Below are 25,134 nucleotides of genomic sequence, written 5' to 3'. Positions count from 1 at the left end.
AACAATTTAAAAGATTTTACTGAATTTGTCACGCCCTGACCTTAGATATCCCTTTTATTCTCTATTTGGTTAGGTCAGGGTGTGATTTGGGCGGGTATGGTTCCCAATCAGAGGCAGCTGTCTATCGTTGTCTCTGATTGGGGATCATACTTAGGCAGCCTTTTTCCCAACTTAGTTTGTGGGATCTTGTTTTGGTATGGTTGCTTTGTAGCCTGCAGAACTTTACGTTCGTGTGTATTTTGTTGTTTTGTCTGTGTTTCATTTAATAAATTAATATGTTCGCCTACCACGCTGCACCTTGGTCCGAGCCTTCAATCAACGAACGTGACAGAAGATCCCACCACAAACGGACCAAGCAGCGTGGCCGGGAGGAGCAGACGTCTTGTACATGGGAGGATCAACGGCAACTCCGAAGTTCACGACCACGACAGAAGCCCGAGAGGCAGCGGCAAAAAAATATTTTTGTGGGGGCACACAGGGTGGTTGGCGGAGTCAGGTTTCAGACCAGAGCCAACTCCCCGCACTCGCTTTGGGGAGCGTGTGACCGTTCAGGCACCATGTTATGCGGTCATGCGCACTGTGTCTCCAGTGCGTCTTCATGGCCCAGTGCGTCCGGTGCCAGCGCCCCGCACTTGCGAAGCCTTCGGTGATGATCCATGGCACAAAGCCTCCAGTGATGATCCATGGCACGAAGCCTCCGGTGATGATCCATGGCACGAAGCCTCCGGTGACGATCCATGGCATGAAGCCTCCGGTGACGATCCATGGCACGAAGCCTCCGGTGATGATCCATGGCACGAAGCCTCCGGTGATGATCCATGGCACAAAGCCTTCAGTGATGGTCCATGGTCCGAAGCCTCATGCGACGGTCTGCAGTCCAGAGCCTCCAGCGACGGTCTGCAGTCCAGAGTCTCCAGCAATGGTCGGCAGTTCAGAGCCTCCGGCGTTGATCCACGGTCCGGTTCCTCCGGCGACGATCCATGGTCCGGAGCTTCCGGCGACAATCCTCCGCACCACAGTCGCCACCGAGGCTAGATGCCCACCCGGAGCCTACCCTAATGAGTCAGGTTTTGCGGCCGGAGTCCGCACCTTTGGGGTGGGGGAGGGGGGGTACTGTAACACCCTGACCTTAGATATCCATTTGATTCTCTATTTGGTTAGGTCAGGGTGTGATTTGGGTGGGCATTATAGTTTTTCTATTTCTTTGTTGGACGGGTATGGTTCCCAATAAGAGGCAGCTGTCTATCGTTGTCTCTGATTGGGGTTCATACTTAGGCAGCTTTTTTCCCACCTTAGTTTGTGGGATCTTGTTTTTGTATGGTTGCTTTGTAGCCTGCAGAACTTTCCGTTTGTGTGTATTTTGTTGTTTTGTCTGTGTTTCATTTAATCAATTAATATGTTTGCCTACCACGCTGCACCTTGGTCCGAGCCTTCAATCAACGAACGTGACAGAATTACAGTTCATATAAGAAAATCAGTCAATTGAAATAAATACATTTGATCCTAATCTATGGATTCCACATGACTGGGAATACAGATATGCATATGTTGGTCACAGATACCGTGGATCAGAAAACTAGTCAGTATCTGGTATGACCACCATTTGCCTCATACATCTCCTTCGCATAGAGTTGATCAGGCTGTTGATTGTGGCCTGTGGAATGTTGTCCCACTCCTCTTCAATGGCTGTGCCAAGTTGCTATGTTGGCGGGAACTGGAACACACTGCCGTACACGTCAATCCAGAGCATCCCAAAAATTCTCAATGGGTGACATGTCTGGTGAGTATGCAGGCCATGGAAGAACTGGGACATTTTCAGCTTCCAGGAATTGTGTACAGATCCTTGCGACATGGGGCCGTGCATTATCATGCTGAAACATGAGGTGATGGCGGCGGATGAATGGCACGATAATTGCCATTCAAATTGCCATCAATAAAATGCAATTGTGTTCGTTGTACATAGCTTATGCCTGCCCATACCATAACCCCACCGCCACCATGGGGTGCTTTGTTCACAACGTTGACATCATCAAACCACTTGCCCACATGACGCCATACACGTGGTCTCGGGTTGTGAGGCTGGTTGGAGATACTGCTAAATTCTCTAAAACCCTCAAACTCAACTCTGGACCTTGAAGCCAGTTCCACTGCATGTTTTCATTGTTCCCCTCTAATCAGGGACCGATTTAGACCTCGGACACAAGGTGTGCGCAATCAATTATTAGGTAGAACAGAAAACCAGCAGGCTCCGGACCTCATAGGGTAAGAGTTGAGTACCCCTGCTCGTTGGAGGCGGCTTATGGTAGAGAAATTAACATGAACTTCTTTGGCAACAGCTCTGGTGTACATTCCTGCAGTCAGCATGCCAATTGCACCGTCCCTCAACACTTGAGACATCTGTGGCATTGTGTTGTGTGACAAAACTGCACATTTTAGAGTGGCCTTTTATTGTCCCCAGCACAAGGTGCACCTGTGTAATGAACATGCTGTTTAATCAGCTTCTTGATATGCCACACCTGTCAGGTGGATGGATTATCTTGGCAAAGGAGAAATGCTCACTAACAGGGATGTAAACAAATTTGTGCACAAACTTTGAGAGAAATTGATTTTTGTGCGTATGGAAAATCTCTGGGATCTTTTATTTCAGCTCATGAAACATGGGACCAAGACTTTACATGTTGCGTTTATATTTTTGTTCAGTGTAAATTCAAGTTTATTTGAGAGGGAATTAAGAGGAAATCATCGAAATTCTAGTTCTTTGAGAGTACTGTACACTCTTAGAAAAAAGGGTTCCAAAATAGTTATTTGGCTGTCCCCATGGGAAAACCATTTTTTGGTTCAAGGTAGAACAATTTTTGGTTCCACGTAGAAACCTTTTGGGTTCCATGTAGAACCCTCTGTAGAAAGGGTTCTACATGGAACCAAAAAGGGTTCTTCAAAGGGATCTCCTATGGGGACAGCCAAATAACTCTTTAAGGTTCTAGATAGCACCTTTTTTTCTAACAGTGTAAGCACACTACCGAAAGCATTCTAACCCATCTAGGTCTACCTCTAATCGCTGCCTTAGACCCAACGGCACGCAGAGGACTAAGGTTATCCTCCCTGAGAGTGGGTGATAAAGTCATAGGTTACATTCAAACGGATCTCCTCTCTCAGTCAGCCCAGTCGGGTGAAGAGGTGGATGAAATAATAGCCAACCATGTGGATCACATTTTTCATTACAATGCGCTGAAGACAAAAGGATCAGCCCAGAATACCAATCACTGTTCTGAGAATATGAGCAGCATTCCAATTGGAACACTTTTGCTTCTTCTATTGTGCTATTTTCTTCTGTTCATCTTTTAACCATTAACTTTTTGAAGATCACTAGCTTTTGGGACATCCCAGATGGCGTTGCTTGTTTGGGTGTTATCTCCCTCTCAGTAGAACCGTACAGGGCTATTTCCCACCATGTACGGTGCTGCTCTGTGCAGTATCATCAATGTAAATCCACTACCCTGCATGAATAATCCACCACCCTGCATGAACCAGAGGCACAGTTGGTTTTCTCCCTCAATAGACTGACCAGGTGTATCCAGATGAAAGCTATGATCCTTTATTGATGTCATGTGTTAAATCCACTTCAATTAGTGTAGATGAAGGGGAGGAGACAGGTTAAAGAAGGGTTTTTAAGCCTTGAGACAGTTGAGACATGGATTGTGTATGTGTGCCATTCAGAGGGTGAATGGGCAAGACAAAATATTTAATGCCTTTGAACGGGGTATGGTAGTAGGTGCCAGGCGCACCGGTATGTGTCAAGAACTGAAACGCTGCTGGGTTTTTCACGCTCAACAGTTTCCCGTGTGTATCAAGAATGGTCCACCACCCAAAGGACATCCAGCCAACATGACACAACTGTGGGAAGCATTGGAGTCAACATGGGCCAGCATCCCTGTGGAACGTTTTCGACACCTTGTAGAGTCCACGTCCGACGAATTAAGGCTGTTCTGAGGGCAAAAAGGGGGTGCAACTCAACATTAGGAAGGTGTTCCTAATGTTTGGTATACTCAGTGTATGTTGCTGCTGTGGCAGCCATGCCAGCCAGCTTGCTGGGAAAGACCTCCGCTAGGGTATTGGGAAGCCGCGTTGGTTTATGGATTGTAGAATTAAGGCCCGGGGGTGCCCAGAGGTGAGTGCCCTACATGACAGTACATCTCAACTCAGAAAGACATGCAGCAAACCATAGGCAGAACATAGTATTCCTGTCCCGTTGCAGATATAGCTATAGAATGCACATTGAAACATATGGACATTTTGTGAAGCCCTAGAACTGGATCACAGCATATAGAGCATGCTTGTATCTCAGCCACAACATATAATAATTACATGGCCTGTATTTAATTACGTGCATGCTTGTATCTCAGCCACAACATAGAATAATTACATGGCCTGTATGGAATTACATGCATGCCTGCATCCGGTGGCGACCCGTCATTCAATATAACAACATTTTTTATTGAGTTAATAAAGCTCATCCAAGAAGGCTCAAGGTCATTGGCCACAGATAAAATGACCTCAAATCACATTATATCTACCTTAGCTTTGATTGGACTGATCATGTCAACATCATACTTTCAAAATGCATTCCAGGTGACTACCTCATGAAGCTGGTTGAGAGAATGCCAAGAGTGTGCAAAGCTGTCATCAAGGCAAAGGGTGGCTATTTGAAGAATCTCAAATATAAAATATATTTTGATTTGTTTAACACTTTTTTGGTTACTACATGATTCCATAGGTATTATTTCATAGTTTTGATGTCTTCACTATTATTCTACAATGTAGAATATAGTAATAATAAAGAAAAACCCTTGAATGAGTAGGTGTGTCCAAACTTTTGACTGGTACTGTAGCAGTCATCATCATGAATCAAGTCAACAATCTACTGGCAAATCCTTTTCAGTCCTTGTCATATGAAGATAAATTATGAAGAGAAATTATAGATAAAACGTATCGGTGCTCATCGGCCATTGGACATAAACATTACAGAAGTTGGAAATCGCAAATTCAACAATGAGTGGTTTGTAAGGAATCAGTGGCGAACTGCAAGCGTTGCAAAGCAATCACTAGCCTGCTATTCAGTGGAGTGAGTGTGTGGTCCAAGTCTGGGTTTAAGGGTCTCTTTTCCAAGCTTAAAAGGATAAACATTCAACATTGGCCATGCTGTCAATCCAGCATGACTTCTGCCGTGTTCAAATCAACTGGAAACTCGGAACTGGGAAATCTCAGACTTCAGTGAGTTCAAGACAACTGGGAACTCTGAAAAAAATGAGCTCCTGCTGGAAAGATACGTTTTGAACGGTCATCCAACTCGGAATTCCAAGTCGGGACCTCGGGCCTCTTTCTAGAGCTCCGACCTGAAGATCACTGATGTCATGATTCGACCTTGTTTTTCCAGTTGTCTTGAAAGCACCATAAATCCAGAGAATGCCAGACTTTGATGACAAAGTTTGATGACAGAATTTGCCCACAAACGACCTCCACGCCACCTTCCTGTTCAAGTGAGCACAACAAGGTGAGTCAAAACATTTATTGTATGCTGCTGCATAAATGATGTAATATGCCAGGGAAATATGTATACTGTAGCTAAGAAAGTAATACTAATTGTATGTTGTGTAGTAAGCTGTTAGTAGCCCATGTGCCTCACCCGAATAATTTGGTCCCTTTTCCCCTCATAACTTGGCCTACTGTTCTGACTTAGTGGTGCCTGTAGCCTGTTTTAGAGAAATGTCATCATTGAATATGTCACACCCTGGCTCGGGGACTCATTATGTTGAGCCAGGGTGTGTTCATTCTATGTTTTCTGTTTCTTCGGTGGGTGTTCTAGGTTGTCGATTTTCTATGTTTGCCGGTGTGACTCCCAATCAGAGGCAACGAGTGTCAGCTGTCGGCTGGTTGTCTCTGATTGGGAGCCATATTTAATCTGTCGGTTTTTCCTTTGGTTTTGTGGGTTCTTGTTTCGAGTTAGTTTAGTTTCACCGTGTACTGTCACGTTATCGTCTTTGTTTGTTTTGATCGTGTTTCACTTATTAAAGAATATGTTTGCTTGCAACGCTGCGCCTTGGTCTACTCAATCCTACGACGATCGTGACAGAAGAACCCACCAAAACTGGACCAAGCAGCGTGAAGAGGAGAGAGGAAGGACCTGGGATCAGGGGAGTAGGAGTTTCGGCTGGGCCATGCTAAGTGAAGAGGAGAGAGGCTGGTCTATGAAGCAATGGACCGAGAGTCTGGCGAGAGCTAGGGAGGCCTGGTCCACGGGGAGGAGAGAACCCCAGAACATTTTTAGGGGGGGGCTCATGACGTGGACGACGGGGCAGCAGGAGGCCGCGATGGAGCGGTCCAGCGGGTGTGAAGAGGAGGCCGCCAGGTTAAGGGGGCCACTGGTCACAGAGGAGAGGGAAAGTGTGGAGGCACGGCGAGAGGTACTGGGGTGTGTTACCAGTCCGGTCCGGCCCGTTCCTGATCCCTGCGTAGGGCCAGTGGTGTGTGTCCCCAGTACGGTCTGGCCTGTTCCTGTTCCTCGCATCGAGCCTGTGGTGCGTGTCGTCAGCCCGGCCCGGCCTGTTCCTGCTTCCCGCATCGAGCCTGTGGTGCGTGTCGTCAGCCCGGCCCGGCCTGTTCCTGCTTCCCGCATCGAGCCTGTGGTGCGTGTCGTCAGCCCGGCCCGGCCTGTTCCTGCTTCCCGCATCGAGCCTGTGGTGCGTGTCGTCAGCCCGGCCCGGCCTGTTCCTGCTTCCCGCATCGAGTCTGTGGTGCGCGTCGCCAGCCCGGCCCGGCCTGTTCCTTCTCCCCGCACCAAACCTGTGGTGCGCGTCGCCAGCCCGGTCCGGCCTGTTCCTGCTCCCCGCACCAAGTCTGTGGTGCGTCTCGTCAGCCCTGTCCGGCTCGTTCCTGCTCTCCGCACCAAGTCTGTGGTGCGCGTCGCCAGCCCGGCCCGGCCTGTTCCTTCTCCCCGCACCAAACCTGTGGTGCGCGTCGCCAGCCCGGTCCGGCCTGTTCCTGCTCCCCGCATCAAGTCTGTGGTGCGTCTCGTCAGCCCTGTCCGGCTCGTTCCTGCTCTCCGCACCAAGTCGGTGGTGCGCGTCGCCAGCCCATTCCGGTCCATTCCTGCTCCACGCACCAAGCCAGGGGTGTGTATCGTCAGCCCGGTCCGGTCCGTTCCTGTTCCACGCACCAAGCCAGGGGCGCGTGTCGTCAGTCCGGCTCCGGCCAGCGGGGCTAGACAGGACCAGGAGTACTTTGGGGGGTTGGAGAGGAAGTGGGGATCAAGCCCGGAGCCGGAGCCGCCGCCGAGGAGGAATGCCCACCCAGCCCTCCCCTGTTTTGCTCGTATTTAGGCGCGGTCGCAGTCCGCGCCTTTAGGGGGGGGTACTGTCACACCCTGGCTCGGGGACTCATTATGTTGAGCCAGGGTGTGTTCATTCTATGTTTTCTGTTTCTTCGGTGGGTGTTCTAGGTTGTCGATTTTCTATGTTTGCCGGTGTGACTCCCAATTAGAGGCAACGAGTGTCAGCTGTCGGCTGGTTGTCTCTGATTGGGAGCCATATTTAATCTGTCGGTTTTTCCTTTGGTTTTGTGGGTTCTTGTTTCGAGTTAGTTTAGTTTCACCGTGTACTGTCACGTTATCGTCTTTGTTTGTTTTGATCGTGTTTCACTTATTAAAGAATATGTTTGCTTGCAACGCTGCGCCTTGGTCTACTCAATCCTACGACGATCGTGACAGAATATTGTAAGAGCTTTCATTGTCTGCTTATATGCCCCCTTATTTATCCTACGGTTCTGACTTGGTGTACAGGGAGAATACTGTAAGAATGGCCCATGTTCTGAATTTTGTCGCTGTACATTTCAAAAGTGCTGAACAAATAGTTATATTGACTACGTCCATCCTAGCTCGCTCATTAATGTCTTCATCGAAATTACGGATTGCCTCTTATCTGTTCGGCGTCCCCTTTGCCATAGTTTGTACATCTCAATTGTCAGCAGAAACCACATTTGTTTAAGCAAGTCAGCCATATCATCTATGTTTTTGAGGCAGAATGAACTGTTTCGCTGCCAGACAAGGCTCCGCTGATAGCCAGGTGTAGCAGTGGTAAGGTGTTGGGACTGCTGTTGGGACTCTGCTGTTGGGATAGCTTTATGTAGGCCCTAACAGTTTGTGGGCCCAGTTTGCCATTGTTATATTGCAATGAATGTATTGTTTAGTGTTGTGTTGTGTTTTGTGGTGTAGTGGCTTTGCTGGCATGCATTCCCCCAATTTTTCTTGAGTTTGCCCCACCAAGGTTTACATGCTAAAATCGCCACTGCCTGTATCTCTACTAGAAGAGTTGCATCATGCCCTCATTTTCCTCATTTACCACTCACATCAGTGCTTTGAACCCAACTAATTTACCCAGAGATGTAGATTAGACAACTCCCACACAGACTACGCCACCGAGAGAGGTTGGCATTGTTGATTAAGCTCCATGCAGACAGAGTTTGCATCTCAAAAGACACCCTATTCCCTTTATAGTGCACTACTTTTGACCAGGGCCCATGAGGTATAGGGTGCAATTTGGAACATATACAATTGTTCTGTTCTGTTACCCCATTATCAGGACTGCTCTATGCAGCCTGTCATGCTGAAAACGCCAGCTAACCCTCTGGGGGTAAAACTACTGCAATGCTCACTGAGTTGATGATGTAGAAACACTTACTACCAGACATGGGCCCCCACACACTTCATCAACCACATTGATGTGAGACATTAGAAACGCTTGATTTCATCTTAAAATGCTCATGTATCCAATCGACCTGGATTTGATCCTGGAGTATGCAACATTTTGGTGAGACGTGAGTAAGATGCTATAGCCAAATCTAGCCCCATTTATTCATATTTTAGTGAGATTTGAGTACGATGCTATAGCCAAACCTAGCCGCTTCTTCTTACCTTGGTTTGTTAACAGTAAGGTGGTAGGGTGTTATGTCTGTGGGCACAGGGAAGTGAGAGAGATGTTGATATTTACATGCACTACGTTAGAGCCCTGAGGGTAGTAGCATGACAGGGTAATGAAGAGGAGGTTAACATTGTCAACACCTTATTCACTAATTGGATGATTGTATTGCATAATTAGTTACAAAATACCACAGCTTTTTCAGGGGCAAGCCAAGGGTATACTGTATTACATGTTTCTGGATGGTCTGAGTGTTGTCTAATGTTTAAGCTATGCTGCAGATCCCGTTATGTGTTATCATCGCATAGGCCTACTACAGTATATAATACTGTTATCTAACATTACTATGTGTAACTGAACAGCAGATTAAGCTTACTTTCATTATTTTATTCATTCATGTATGATAAATAGTTATAAATTCAATGCCATTTATATATACGTATATTACTCTTACTCAAAATATACCATATTCATGCCCAATACTTTCTGTTGTATTAACAGAAACTGGGTTTCTCAGTGCACTTTGTATATCTGGCACCGTTGGTCCTTTATCGGTACAGACTTTATTATTCAAATTTCCTGGAATATGTCTTGGTTCCTATTCTTTGTTTTCGCTTACAGTCCAATTAACTGTCCCCTGAGGAAATGTTCCCAAAAAGAGGGACGATGGAGGGGACGAGAGCGAGTGGAAACTGAATAACAACCTCATGAAATACTACTGGAAGGCCTCTGAAGTCAGTATGTGTGCTGTTGTGTGTGTGTGTGTTTGTGTGTGGGTGTGCGTGTGCGCGCCTGTTTGTGCGTGTGCATGTATGCATGCGTGCCTGTGCGTGCAAAGAAGCGTGTTTATGTCTATGAGTCAGCGAGAGGATTTGGAGGGGATGGTGTTACATTAAAGCTATTGACAAAATTACATTTCTGTCTCACTTGCACTAAGACAAAGGGTAGGGGCAACTTGAGGTTTGTTGTGACATTTCATTTCTTGAGTGTATTAGAGCTCTGTGCCAACCAGCTAGAGCCTGAAGTGATGTTACCCAAACTGACAGGAATTGATGGAATGACCTTCCAGCTTGTCCAACTGCTGAAAACCTCTCCATGGGACACTGAGAAACACAGGGAAAGAGACAGTCGTGCCACTATGATGTGTTTTCACTTATGTTCTACCTACAAAACAACACAGAGGTTGATAAGCATTCTGAAGGAAGGGTACTTTGGGAAATGTTCTCTCTAACCCACAGAACACAGATTTGTATAACAAATGTGTGGTTGAAGGTCTGTAAAGTATCATCACATGTCATCGTAGCCTTTTTTGTTTATCAACTTGATGGAGAAATACATTTGCAATGCATAAAGTAAAGAAAGGTATTGGCTACATGCGTCCGGATCATGGATCGTCATTTTTGTGTTGATCCTGGATTGTCATTTAGTTGTGTTGATCCTGGATCGTCATTTAATTGTGTTGATCCTGGATCATCATTTAGTGGTGTTGATCCTGGATCATCATTTACGTAAATGCTGAAATGCTGAAAATGCTATACCCTGCTCATTGGCTAAGCTGTTTTTGGTAATTTTGTTTGGAAATCTGAGAGGTCAAAACATAACAAAAATCACAGTATTGAACTTTACATGATCATTATCCCCCAAAATTGTCAAGCGAATTTACGAGCAGTCAATAATGACCTGCGGTCAGTTTAGGAAATTCCTTCATGTTAATATATCACAGATGGTAATTCAGCTTCAGGCAGATTATTGTCTTTTAGCAGACACTCTTATCCAGAGCGACTTACAGTAGTGGGTAACACTTTACTTGACACCCAGTGTGACACGATCATAACCATGTCGTAATATTTACATTTTAGTCATTTAGCAGACACTCTTATCCAGAGCAACTTACAGTTAGTGAGTGCATACATTTTCATACTGGCCCCCCCGTGGGAATCGAACCCACAACCCTGGCGTTGCAAACGCCATGCTCAACGCCATGCTCTACCAACTGAGCTACATGGGACCTAAAAAAAAAAAGCTAAAAGGGTGTCATATTTGTGCAATTTGGACCAACACTGGCTTCTTAATGTCCACTTCTTAGAGTGAAACAAGACATTATTTTTCAGATTTTACAGTCAGTGCCTAAAATGATATTAAGCCTTTACTAACAGGAGAATGCATTAAACCACTTTCAAAATAAATCACTTACCACATGATGAATTCAAAAGGATGAAAATTACAGATGTATATAGCAAAGAGCTTGAACCTTCAGCAGCTTATTAGCAAACATTAAAGTGAAATGTGGGAAATTTCAGAACTCTTCAGAATCACTTGGAATCCTCCTTTGGAGCTATACAGTCTGTGACAAAACAACAATTAATATGTCATAACAGCTGACATAACTTATCATAATCTGTCATAATATGGACATGACCCATATATTTACACCTGTTGTGACATTGTGTTATTTTATGGCTGGTTATGACACCTACATACTGTAAGAGTGTCAACACCCACATTTATTCAAGGTCGTTTTTTTCCCTGCCAAGAAGTTTCTTTTCGTTTGAAATTGTGTTTCTTAAATCCTTTGTTGTTGTTTAAATGAATTCTTTACAGTCATGTTTTTTTCACCATATTTTAAATAACTCTGTCATGAAGCATTATGACCATCCTGTGTCACTTTACCAGGACTAAGAATATAAACTTTATGACAATGACAATAAGCATTATGACCATCCTGTGTCACTTTACTTGGACTAAGAAAATATACTTTATGACACTGACAAGAGGCATTATTTTACATTTTAGTCATTTAGCAGACGCTCTTGTCCAGAGCGACTTACAGTTAGTGAGTGCATACATTTTTCATACTAGCCCCCCGTGGGAAACGAACCCACAACCCTGGTGTTGCAAGCGCAATGCTCTACCAACTGAGCTACAGGAGGCCTATTATGACCATCATAATCATATAAGCCACGTACATGTCCTTATATCAGTCATTACTCAAAAAGAGCGTGTCATGTCCTGCTCCTGAAATCTGCTCCTGCATTCATCCCAGTCATCAGCAACAGAGCATTGGGGTAGGTGCATGTTTGACATTAATTTGTGAGCAATTACAATTATAATTTAATATGGTCAATAAAAAAATATATACAGTACCAGTCAAAAGTTTGGACACACCTACTCATTCAAGGGTTTGTCTTCATTTTTACTATTTTCTACATTGTAGAATAATAGTGAAGACATCAAAACTATGAAATAAGACATATGGAATCATGTAGTAACCAAAAAAGTGTTAAATGAATCAAAATATATTTTAGATTTTAGATTCTTCAAAATAGCCACCTTGATGACAGCTTTGCACACTCTTGGCATTCTCTCAACCAGCTTCATGAGAAATGCTTTTCCAACCGTCTTGAAGGAGTCCCAACATATGCTGAGCACCTGTTGGCTGCTTTTCCTTCACTCTACGGTCCAACTCATCCCAAACCATCTCAATTGGGTTCATCTGATGCAGCACTCCATCACTCTCCTTGGTCAAATAGCCCTTACACAGCCTGGAGGTGTGTTTTGGGTCAATGTCCTGTTGAAAAACAAATGATAGTCCCACTAAGCGCAAACCAGATGGGATGGCATATCACTGCAGAATGCTGTGGTAGCCATGCTGGTTAAGTGTGCCTTGAATTCTAAATAAATCACAGACAGTGTCACCAGCAAAGCACCTGCACACTATCACACCTCCTCCTCCATGCTTCACGGTGGGAACCACACATGCAGAGATCATCCATTCACCTACTCTGCGTCTCACAAAGACACAGTGGTTGGAACCAAAAATCTCCAATTTGGACTCATCAGACCAAAGGACAGATTTCCACCTGTCTAATGTCCATTGCTCGTGTTTCTTGGCCCAAGCAAGTCTCTTCTTATTATTGGTGTCCTTTAATAGTGGTTTCTTTGCAGCAATTCTACCATGAAGGCCTGTTTCACGCAGTCTCCTCTGAACAGTTGATGTTGAGATGGGTCTGTTACTTGAACTCTGTGAAGCATTTATTTGGGCTGCAATCTGAGGCTGGTAACTCTAATGAATAACTCTGGGTCTTCCATTCCTGTGGCGGCCCTCATGAGAGCCAGTTCCATCATAGCGCTTTATGGTTTTTGCGATTGCACTTGACACGTAGGCTATGGTGTAATGGAATGTTTTGCCTTGTGTGGTAAGTTTTGTGGATTTTGACATCCTTGTGTAGGTGTCATAACCAGCCATAAAATAACACAATATATGTCACCACAGGTCTACATATATGTGTCATGACAGGTTGTGTCAGCTGTTATGACACTGGGTGTGAAGTGATGCTCAGTGCGTACATTTCCATACTTCCCCCCAGTGGGAATCGAACCCACAGCCCTGGCATTGCAAGCACCATGCTCTACCAACTGAGCCACACAGGGTAATCTGCAATTTAGTCAATCTGCAATGAGGTGTGTAATTAAGAAAATCTTAAGGGCGGTGCATCTATGACATGCCAGAGGTGATACACTCCATAATTTGCACATCTTAGCTCAGGCACATCTACATTTATGGAAAAGTAATGATTCTCTCAAACCCTTCAGATTATGACAAAGACATTAGAAGAAGATGATGATAGTACGTATCTTTGCTCAACCGAATAATTTAACAGTTCAACATTTGGTTCTCAGAATGTTTCTGGTACTAGGATGTTCCTGTAACATAGATTTCAGTGTCTTTTCGTATCGTCCGAATATAGCCCTCTTGGTAGAGAAGATGAGTAGGGTTACTGTCAGGGACCACAGCATTGCTGTAGTCACAATCTACAGCAGGGTTCCCCAACTGGCGGACCGCGGGACAAATTTGGACTGCGATTGTTTTTTTATTATTTATAAAAAAAAAAAAAAATTGTTGTTGTTGGAAATAAAAAACACCAGGAAATCACCTTCAAGTGATTTTAATTTGGGAAATCTGTTCCCAAGTATTCCCACGCATAATAGAGAGATGTAAGCAAGGTTTGAAATGATTATATTTTGGGGTCAAATGTTATATCTGTTTGGGTTTCTTGCAGTCAATTTGCAGTCTAGAAATGATTTGTAATTATGTTCTGGTCCCCAGACCATCCGCTCAAGAAAAAATCAGCCCGCGGCTGAGTTGATGATCCCTGATCTACATTGTCCACTTCATTGGTTTTGTAGGACTCCCTAGTGATTCATATCACAGATTACCTTCACCTGTGAGTAACATTGAATTCATTGCAAAGTTGCACTATAATACAGGCTGGTGTGGCACATCGCAGGGCCATTACTGCTTTCCCACATGAAAAAATACTATGGTATAAATACTATAGTATTCACTGTAGTGATTTTGCAGAATAAAGTAAGCAAAAATACTGTAGTGAATAGTGCAGTATTTGTAGTATACTGTAGTATTTACAGTTAACTATAGTATAAATATTGTAGTAAAAGAAAACTGTAGTATATACTATATTAATTAATGTAGTGTTTTTGCGGATTGTAGAATACTGTAGTATTTACTGTAGTGTTTTTGCGGACTGTAGTATAGTGTAGTATTTACTGTAGTTTATTGTAGTATTTACTGTAATGTCTTTGAGGACATTCATGTAATATTTACTATAGTGTTTTCGTTTTATTATCTTTGACATAGAAGTGCAGGCTCGAGAAATACTAAAAGAGCACATTTTCCATAACCTGTAGCTAGGTAGGGCTGGGGTCTGAACAGATGGTTCAGAGCTTCTGCTCATTTCTATAACCTGTAGGTAACACAATATATGGTTTATACTTGGTATGTAGGTTTCTCACTTCTGGGTGGCACAAAGGGTAGTGTTTTTGCAGACTGTAGTGTTTTTGCGGATACTATTGTAATATTTACTATAGTATTCTACAGTATAATACACCATTCTATGTGCTACACATGATCGAGGGATACTGCAGTGTGTTGTATATTATTCTACAGTATCCCACAGTTTACAACAGTAAGTACTGTAGTATTCTATAGTAAATTGTAGTATTTTTTTCATGTGGGTTTACCCAATACATTTAGAATGAATAGACCCCCCTGGAAACCATTTTGTTTGTCTATTGTCGATCGGTTTGTTTCTGAAATTCACAGTTTGTTCCAAACGCTGTTTAGAGATAAACATTGTAGAGATGTTGTACACTATATATTCAAAGGTATGTGGACACCCCGTCAAATTGGTGGATTCGGCTATTTCAGCCACACCCGTTGCTGACAGGTGTATAAAATCGAGCACACAGCCATGCAATCTCCATAGCCAAACATTGGCAGTAGAATGGCCTTACAGAAGAGCTCAGTGACTTTCAATGTGGCACAGTCATGGGATGCCACCTTTCCAACAAGTCAGTTAGTCAAATTTCTGCCCTGCTAGAGCTGCCCCGGTCAACTGTAAGTGCTGTTATTGTGAAGTGGAAACGTCTAGGAGCAACAACGGATCAGCCGCGAAGTGGCAGGTCAAACAAGCTCACAGAACGGGACTGTTGAGTGCTGAAGCGCATAGCGCGTATAAATCTTCTGTCCTCGGTTGCAACACTCACTACCGAGTTTCAAACGGCCTCTGGATGTAACGTCAGCACAAGAACTGTTCATCGGGAGCTTCATAAAATGGGTTACCATGGCCGAGCAGCCGCACACAAGCCTAAGATCACCATGGCCAATGCCAAGCGTCGGCTGGAGTGGTGTAAAGCTCGCCGCCATTGGACTCCGGAGCAGTGGAAAGGCGATCTCTGGATTGATGAATCACGCTTCACCATCTGGCAGTCCGACGGATGAATCTGGGTTTGGCGGATGCCAGGAGAATGCTACCTGCCCCAATGCACAGTACCAACTGTAAAGTTTGGTGGAGGAGGAATAATGGTCTGGGGCTGTTTTTCATGGTTCGGGCTAGGCCCCTTAGTTCCAGTGAAGGGAAATCTTAACGCTACAGAATACAATGACATTCTAGAAGATTCTTTGCTTCCAACTTTGTGGCAACAGTTTGGGGAAGGCCCTTTCCTGTTTCAGCATGACAATGCCCCTGTGCACAAAGCGAGGTCCACACAGAAATGGTTTGTTGAGATCAGTGTGGATTAACTTGACTGGCCTGAACAGGACCCTGACCTCAATGCCATCAAACACATTTGGGATTAATTGGAACGCCGACTGCGAGCCAGGCCTAATCGCCCAACATCAGTACCGACCTCACTAATGCTCTTGTGGCTGAATGGAAGCAAGTCCCCGCAGCAATGTTCCAACATCTAGTGGAAAGCCTTCCCAGAAGAGTGGAGGCTGTAATAGCAGCAAAGGGGACCAACTCCATGTTAATGCCCATGATTTTTGACTGAGATGTTCGACAAACAGGTGTCCACATACTTTTGGTAATGTAGTGTAGCTCTAAATCCCCTTAAAGTAAAGGACTGTAGACCCCTATCCTCCATTTTGTATGAACATCCTCTTATCATTCTTTCTCTAATCTCTGCGGCACCTCAGCCCTCTCCAGTCCGTTTCCTACTTGGGTCTGTCCTCTACCTTCTTCTCACTTTTCCCAAGTTAACACACTGGTCCGGCTTGGGCTTTGTCAATGGATTGGAAGGATTTTGAGGGGGGCTATATTAAATCTCCCGGAAGGCGTCTTTGAATAACTGAGTGGATTTCAATTTAGATTCGTATTCTCAGAGACCTCCCATCAGTTCCCTGAAGGACACCTCAAATGAGCAGAGCTTTCTCTTTGATCCTCTGTTCTTAAGATTCCCACGCTGGAGTTTCAGGTATAGAGCGATCCGCGAGCCTGTTATGCTTAAAATGACAGAGGGCTGTTGATGTATGGTTCATTCGAAAAATGAATGGTGTGGAGCTATATCCCTAGTGAGGCCTGACGCTGAGATGTGCCTTTAGTTCTACTAGGTCGAGCTCCCTCCCTCCACTGGTAGGCTCCATGCTTCCTCCATGTTCAATGACAGGTACAATGTTGAATCTCTACAAAGGCTCAATAAAAGAGGCAATTAAATGCATGCACAGGTGCAGATCATGAATCAAGCAGCACACCACTAGCACATGGCACACCCCCTCTGCAAGGCAGGGATACGTTACATCTATAACTATCCCTATGAGTCATTTCAAGTTGATAGGAAGTACAATAGAATAATGAATTATACCTGCTACTAAGTGAGACATTGTTAATAGGATTGTCTTCTGGCTTGTCATCAAGCTTTGTATTCAGCCACAGAGTGAATTTTGTCTACCTACCCAGCAAACCGGGAATCTTCCCAGGACATTAGCTAAGATTCGCATTAAAAGGAAACTTCACCGCTGCTCTTTCACTGTATATGTCCATTCATGTTATTATCATATGATATGTGTAATAAAAATCAAGAATTTCCTCACTACACGCAAATATGAGAGTTTCTGCATCTCACTGATAGAAACGGGCCATCTACATTTCCTGATTGTAAGCAAACCACACTATCCAGAATTCATAGCGATAGCCAGCTGCTATCTGGCCATGTGATTTGTAATTTTGCAAGCTAAATTTGGCTACGTTAGGTTACGTTAGCTACAACCTACCGGACCGTATCTAACCGTTAACTAGCTAACTAACTACCGCAGAGGCTAATGTGACTGGCCTATGTGTTGTCCGATCCCTTCAATATCCGCAGTGGCATCAACATTAAGCTCAGCACCAGGAACTAGTGTAAGTCACCTTTGCTAAATCTTTCCATGACTCCATGATGAGCAAATAAATATACTGGAGCTAGGCATAAACATGGCACGTGTTTTGTTGTCATAGTTGGTGTGTTTATAAGTAGCCTACAACTTCTATTGTAGTTACAGTATCTGTATTATGGAGGCGTAGTTGATTGTTTATGCAAAGCTTTGAAGTCTAAATTGGAGAAAAGCAGAGTTATTAGTAAGGAGGGGATGGTGTGCATGACTGACTGGTGCGTATTGGGGGTTGGTATTGTGTGTGTGAAAGTTAGTCAGCATGATCTATTGACACAAGGGGGATGGGTGTGTATAGCACCTTGTTTGAGTGTGTATTGATGGGGACAAAGTAGTACAATGTTGGCTAATCACTGACTAGTGTATGTCCTACAGACTAATCCTACTGCTGATGTCCTTGACACCAGCTTTAGTAGTACAGATCCTGTAGACCCATTGGATGAAAGTCTTCAGCCGAGAACAAGCTCAACATCATCTGACTCAGAAGAGGAAAAGACTGCACGGCGCTGGCAAGAGCCAAAGTGTATAGTCTATGTCCAAGGTCATGGAGCTCATGAAGTTCTGCCAGACCAGCTGCCATTGCCCAACACAAGACGAGGTTGACACCAGCTTTAGTAGTTCAGATACTGTAGACTTATTCAGGACCCTGCCTGGAACATTCAGCCAACATAACATCCATATTCAGTTAGACTGATGTTGTAGTATAATATAGAATGCCTAGTATGCTCACAGCTGCATTGTGGTATAGATATCGCTAGCTCTTGTACATATGATTTTAATAGAGTTTCATATATATTTTTTACAAGTGTACTGACAAGTGACTAAATGATTGCAGCTGCATCAGAAACCAATAATGTGTTGACTTCAACTTCTGGATCAGTTGTGATATTCATGTAATGTATTTGGAAGTAACTAGCTACACTATTACTGCTAAAACAAATGATAAAGGGAGTTGGTGTATAATTTCAACTTTCATTTGTTGGCAAGTAAACATACTTCAAAATAACAGTAGATTAGTCTGTCAATGTAGCAAATAAGTAGACATGGCTTGTATTCAAGACAAAGTTTATTTGCTCTGGAGACAGAGGTGAGATTACACAGTAGTATGCAGGAACAGTTATGGCAATGTATACTACTAACGCCTATAATAAATACTACAGTTCTACAAAGGGAATACTTGCATATGGTGTTTTGGGGGTGCAGTGAGGTGTTCAGAGTCACTTTGATACAAGGGGAGATTGTTGTTATGGACCTTTTACATCTCCTCTTGAATTGCTCAAATGGCCCCAACAACACACGCAGGCAAGAGGATTCAGTGTCATGTGCCTAAATTCTCCCCACGTAGAACAAACTCCCAAAACAATCTGTAGGCCACCAAGCGGTATTGTCTGTAAGAGAATGACTAAAACACTATTAGACTTTCATGGGCAATAGTTGTGTACCGTCTGTATTCCTACTGTAGCAGCACGATGCAGAATATTACACATCTCACAGACACACATTCGCTAGCTACAACAAACAGGTATACATTAGTTACTCAAAGACGAGTCATAAAACCAAAGTCATTCCTTGACTCTTCGTCATCATCATCAAACATTTATCAGATTTTGCTCCTAGTCCTAATGAGATGCACTGTGAGGCTAGCTAGCTAAAGTTAGCTAGCTAGTTAGCTATAACATTCTGCTGGAGTACATTTTGGGTATAGCAACAAAGCCAGCTAACTCAATTTGTAGTGGTACTAGCAAGCACCGTTATGGCGAATCGATCATGAAATTATACTGTACTGAACAACACTGCCTCGTGTGAAAAGAGCTTAGCTATATTGCTAGCTAGCTACCAACAGCAAAACAACTTACTAATTTGTCATAATTCTGTATGTAAAAGAACATCAAAACCTGTTTTGTCATCCAGCTCTTCATGGAAAGAGGACTCATCAGAAGCAGCCATTGTAATTATTTCAGCCATTGTAATTATAGACAGTGCATGGTAACATAGCTCCCAGTGAACCTGTAGAAACTAGTACCACCCCCATTTTGAAAAGCCTGCCTTTCGAGGGTCAGTAAGTAGGGCTCCCGTCAGGCTGTAGTCTTTACAAAGCCAGGGAAAATTAGTCAACCTACATATCCTGCAATGTCATGGCAGACAGGAACATTGTTGAGACCAATGGCTCTATTGAACAAGGACAACCATATCTACTCACTGCTAGCGTAATCGTGCAATCGACGAAACACAAAGACCACAATAATTGCTACAAAACTTGACTCCATTCATTTTTAGATCAGACAGCAGGCTCAATCAACCAATAAATTCACAAAAAGGCCGCTATGATGCATATTTATGTCTGAAACACCTCTCATCACTCATAATTATGTAGGGAGACTGGAAAAACACCCCAAATAGTGTCTAGCGGTGAAGTTTCCCTTTAAGTTCTAGTTAGGGTTTCATCTAACATTAGGATGATAACATCCCAAAAACATTCAAAGAATATTTTTGATAACAAATTATTTTTTCCCCTTCAAAAAACATCCTTGGAATGTTCTCCTAACATTCACTAAAATGTTGTGCACAACATTTATAACAACCACCATAGAGCATTCCTCAAAAGTTCTCATTAGATCTCCAGGTAATGTAATAACACAATGTACCAGTAATGTTTTCCCAGCAAACTAAAATTGGTTCTGTGAAAGTTGCGGCTGTCACGACTTCCGCCGAGGCTGCCTCCCCTCCTTGTTCGGGCAGGCTTCGGCATTCATCGTCACCGGCTTACTAGCCACTGCCGCTCCATATATCATCATTCCATTTGTCTTGTCTTGTCAATTACACACACCTGGTTCATATCCCCTCATTAGTCTGTGTATAAGTGTTCCCTCTGCCCCCTTGTCCTTGTGGGTGATTGTTTTATGTGAGTTGAGTGTAGCTCGGTGGAGCTACTCGTGCCTTGTATTGCCGGGGTAGATTATTCCCCTGTGCCTGTATTTTGTTGGAGCTACCCGTAGCTTGTGTTGCCGGGGTAGATTGTTCCCCTGTGCCTGTATTTTGTTGTCGCTATCCAGCGCAACTGTGTACGACGGAATAAACTCTGTATTTGGTGATTTACCCTCCTGCGCCTGACTCCTTCTAATCACACTCATCACAGAATCACCCACCCGCTATGGAGTCAGTGGGAGAGGAGCGCATGCCTGGAGTCGTGGCACGGGTCCAGGAGCATTCCACGATGCTGGCCAGCTTGGGGGAAGCGATGGATCAGGTTCTTCAGGTCGTCCAACACCTGGAGAGGAGAGGACCCGATCTGTCGAGACCAGCTGGCCAACCGGATCCAGCCACCCACACCCCAGCACCCGGAGGGATCCAGATATACCAACCACGGGAGTTCGATGGGACGGCAGCGCTCTGCCAAGGATTCCTCCTCCAACTGGAGCTCTACTTCTCCAGCATCAGGCCGGCCCCATCGGAGCGGGAGAAGGTGTCCGTCCTCGTTTACTGCCTCTCGGGGAAAGCCCTGGAGTGGGCCAACGCGGTTTGGAACGAAGGAGGAGCCACGTTGGAGAACTACGGGGAGTTCGCTCGCCTCTTTCGGGCTCTCTTCGATCACCCGCCGAAGGTCGAGAGGCGGGCGAGCGGCTGGTCCACCTGAGGCAGGGGACTAGGACCGCGCAGGACTTTACTTTGGAGTTTCGGACTCTTGCAGCGGGGTCCGGGTGGAACGAGCGGGCCCTGATCGACAATTTCCGGTGCCATCTGCGGGAGGACGTCCGACGGGAGCTAGCCTGCCGGGACACCATGTTGTCCTTCACGCAACTGTTGGACATGGCCATCCATTTGGACAACCTGCTGGCAGCCATAGGACGTCCTGGAAGGGGTCTGCCCGTTTCCACCCCGGCCGACTCGGATCCCGAGCTGATTGAGCTGGGTGGAGCCGCCGTCCGAGAGAGCGGAGGACGACAGCGACAGTGCCACTCTGGTGGCAAGAAGGGACAGTACACCACACGTTGTCGTCAGCGCTCTTTTGGGTCTGGAGGCGGCAGGCAGGGCACTCTCGCATCACCCCAGGTATCGAACACCCACACTTGTTCAGAGCCCTCTGCTGCACACTGTACCCTACCCATCTACTTTCCCGATCACATGGTTGTTCCACAGTGTAAGGCGCTAGTCGATTCAGGCGCAGCTGGGAACTTTATGGACAGGGCATTCTCACGCCGTCTAGGCATTTCATTGGTTCCCCTATCCATTCCACTCCGCATCAGGGCACTTGATAGTCAACCATTAGGGTCCGGGTTTGTTCAGGAAGTTACTGCACCAGTCACCATGATTACCCAGGAGACTCATTGTGAGCAGATCTCTTTTTTTATGATTGAGTCCCCTGCTTTCCCTATGGTATTAGGTATCCCTTGGTTAGCACTCCACAACCCCACCTTCTCATGGCTGCAGAGGGTTCTCACGGGGTGGTCGCGAGAGTGTCAGAGTAGGTGTCTAGGTGTTTCTGTTGGTGCAACCACGATGGAAAGTCCAGACAGTAACTCCACCGTGCGCATTCCCCCCGAATACCTCGATTTGGTGCACGCGTTTTCAAAAACGCGGGCTACCAAGTTACCACCTCATCAGGCGGTGGATTGCGCTATAAACCTCCGGGTAGACGCTGTACCTCCCAGGAGTCATGTGTACCCCCTGTCGCAGGCTGAAACGGCGGCTATGGAAACATACGTCACCGAGTCCCTGCGCCAGGGGTATATACGTCCCTCCACTTCACCCGCCTCCTCGTGTTTCTTCTTTGTGAAGAAGAAAGACGGCGGTCTGCGCCCGTGCATTGATTATCGACCACTGAACAAGGAGACGATCAGATTTAGTTATCCTCTCCCCCTCATTCCGTCAGTGATCGAGTCAATGCATGGGGCGCACTTCTTCACCAAATTATATCTCAGGAGTGCGTACAACCGGGTGCGTATCCGAGAGGGGGATGAGTGGAAGACAGCGTTCAGCACAACCACGGGGCATTATGAATACCTGGTGATGCCCTACGGTTTGATGAATGCTCCATCCGTCTTCCAGTCCTTTGTGAACAAGGTGTTTCGGGACATGCTTGGTTGCAGTGTAGTGGTCTACATCGATGACATTCTGGTGTATTCCGCTACACGCGCCGAGCATGAGTCCCTGGTTCGCAAAGTGCTGGCCCGACTGTTGGAAAATGACCTTTATGCCAAGGCAGAGAAGTGTATGTTTTTCCAGCAGTCCGTCTCCTTCCTCGGATACCGCATTACCACCTCAGGTGTGGAGATGGAGGGAGATGGCATTTCAGCCGTGCGTAATTGGCTGACTCCAACCACGGTTAAGGAGGTGCAGCGCTTCCCTGGCTTCGCCAACTACTATCAGAGGTTTATCCGGGGCTTTGGCAAGGTCGCAGCTCCCATACATCCCTGTTGAAGGGTGGGCCGTCGCGGCTCTGCTGGTCTGCTGAGGCTGACCTGGCCTTCAGCAAACTGCGGGGTCTGTTCACCTCAGCCCCGGTACTGGCCCACCCCGATCCATCACTACCGTTCATAGTGGAGGTGTATGCCTCCGAGGTAGGGATAGGCGCTGTCCTGTCTCAACGCTCGGGCACGCCACCCAAGCTCCGCCCCTGTGCTTTCTTCTCTAAGAAGCTCAGCCCGGCGGAGCAGAACTACGACGTTGGTGATCTGGAGCTGTTGGCTGTTGTCCGAGCCTTGACCATGTGGAGGCATTGGCTCGAAGGGGCGAAACACCCTTTACTCGTCTGGACAGACCACCGTAACCTGGAGTACATCCGGGCAGCGAGGAGGCTGAATCCTCGCCAGGCCAGGTGGGCCCTATTCTTCACCCGGTTCGATTTTACACTGTCATACATCCCGGGTACGAAGAACGTGAAGGCAGACGCATTGTCACGGCTGAATGACACAGAGGAGAGGCCCAGAGACAACACCCCCATACTCCCGGCCTCCTGCATTGTGGCGCCGGTAGTATGGGCGATGGACGCGGATATAGAGCAGGCATTACGCACAGATCCATCTCCACCTCAGTGTCCAGCTGGGCTGCGGTACGTGCCTGCTCTTATCCGTGATCGGCTGATCTACTGGGCACACACGTCACCCTCCTCTGGTCACCCAGGTATCGGTCGTACAGTGCGCTGCGGGAAAGTACTGGTTGCCTACCTTGGCTAAGGACGTGAGGGTGTATGTCTCCTCCTGCTCGGTGTGCGCCCAGAGTAAAGAACCTAGGCTCCTCCCAGCGGGTAAGTTACAACCTTTACCAGTTCCACAATGACCATGGTCTCACCTAAGTGTTGATTTCCTGACTGATGTTCCCCTCTCCCAAGGTAACACCACCATCCTGGTCGCTGTGGACCACTTTTCCAAGGCCTGCCGCCTCCTTCCTCTGCCCGGTCTCCCCACGGCTCTGCAAACTGCGGAGGCCTTGTTTACACACGTCTTCCGGCACTACGGGGTACCAGAGGACATAGTGTCTGACCGAGGTCCCCAGTTCACATCCAAGGTCTGGAAGACGTTCATGGAACGTCTGGGGGCCTCGGTCAGCCTGACCTATGGGTTCCACCCCGAGTCTAATGGGCAGGTGGAACGGACAAATCAGGATGTGGGTAGGTTCCTGCGGTCCTACTGCCAGGACCGGCCGGGGGAGTGGTCGGTGTTCTTGCCATGGGCAGAATATGCCCAGAACTCTCTCCGCCACTCCTCTACTAACCTAACGCCATTCAAATGTGTTTTAGGTTACCAACCGGTTCTGGCACCGTGGCACCAGAGCCAGACCGAGGCTTCTGCGGTGGATGACTGGTTTCGGCGCGCAGAGGAGACGTGGGACGCTGCCCACGTTCACCTCCAACGCGCCGTGCGTTGTCAGAAGGCCAACCGCAGTGAGGCCCCGGTCTTCGTACCGGGATATCGGGTCTGGCTCTCGACCCGGAATCTGCCCCACCGCCTGCCCTGCCAGAAGCTGAGCCCGCGGTTTGTGGGGCCGTTCAAAGTCCTGAGGAGAATCAACGAGGTCACCTATAGGTTATTACTTCCCCCTGATTACCGTATTAACCCCTCGTTTCATGTGTCTCTCCTCAGGCCGGTGGTGGCTGGTCCGCTCCAGGAATCTGAGGTGTGGGAGGTCCCTCCACCTCCTCTGGACATCGAGGGGGCCCCATTTTTTTACACTACATATGTTGACAATCTGAACATGTGGGGTTTAAACCTGCAATGTTTGGTTCCCAACCCAGATCTTTTATCCTCTCCGTCAAGGATAACGCTTGTCAGTTGAGGTTGAGCAACCTATAATTAATAATTGTAGCGAATTCAGGGGGCAATTTTCTACCACAACTGAACATACTCAACGACGCCGACCTTGAATGGAATCTTGACACGGCTGATATATTTAGCCTAGAATCGTTGTTTTTTATGCTTTATTTTCCTTACCGTGAAAATCTGT

This window comes from Coregonus lavaretus (genome assembly GCF_964263955.1).
Source record: "Coregonus lavaretus genome assembly, chromosome: 20".
In the NCBI taxonomy this organism is placed as follows: domain Eukaryota; kingdom Metazoa; phylum Chordata; class Actinopteri; order Salmoniformes; family Salmonidae; genus Coregonus; species Coregonus lavaretus.
This window is presented reverse-complemented; position numbering follows the sequence as displayed.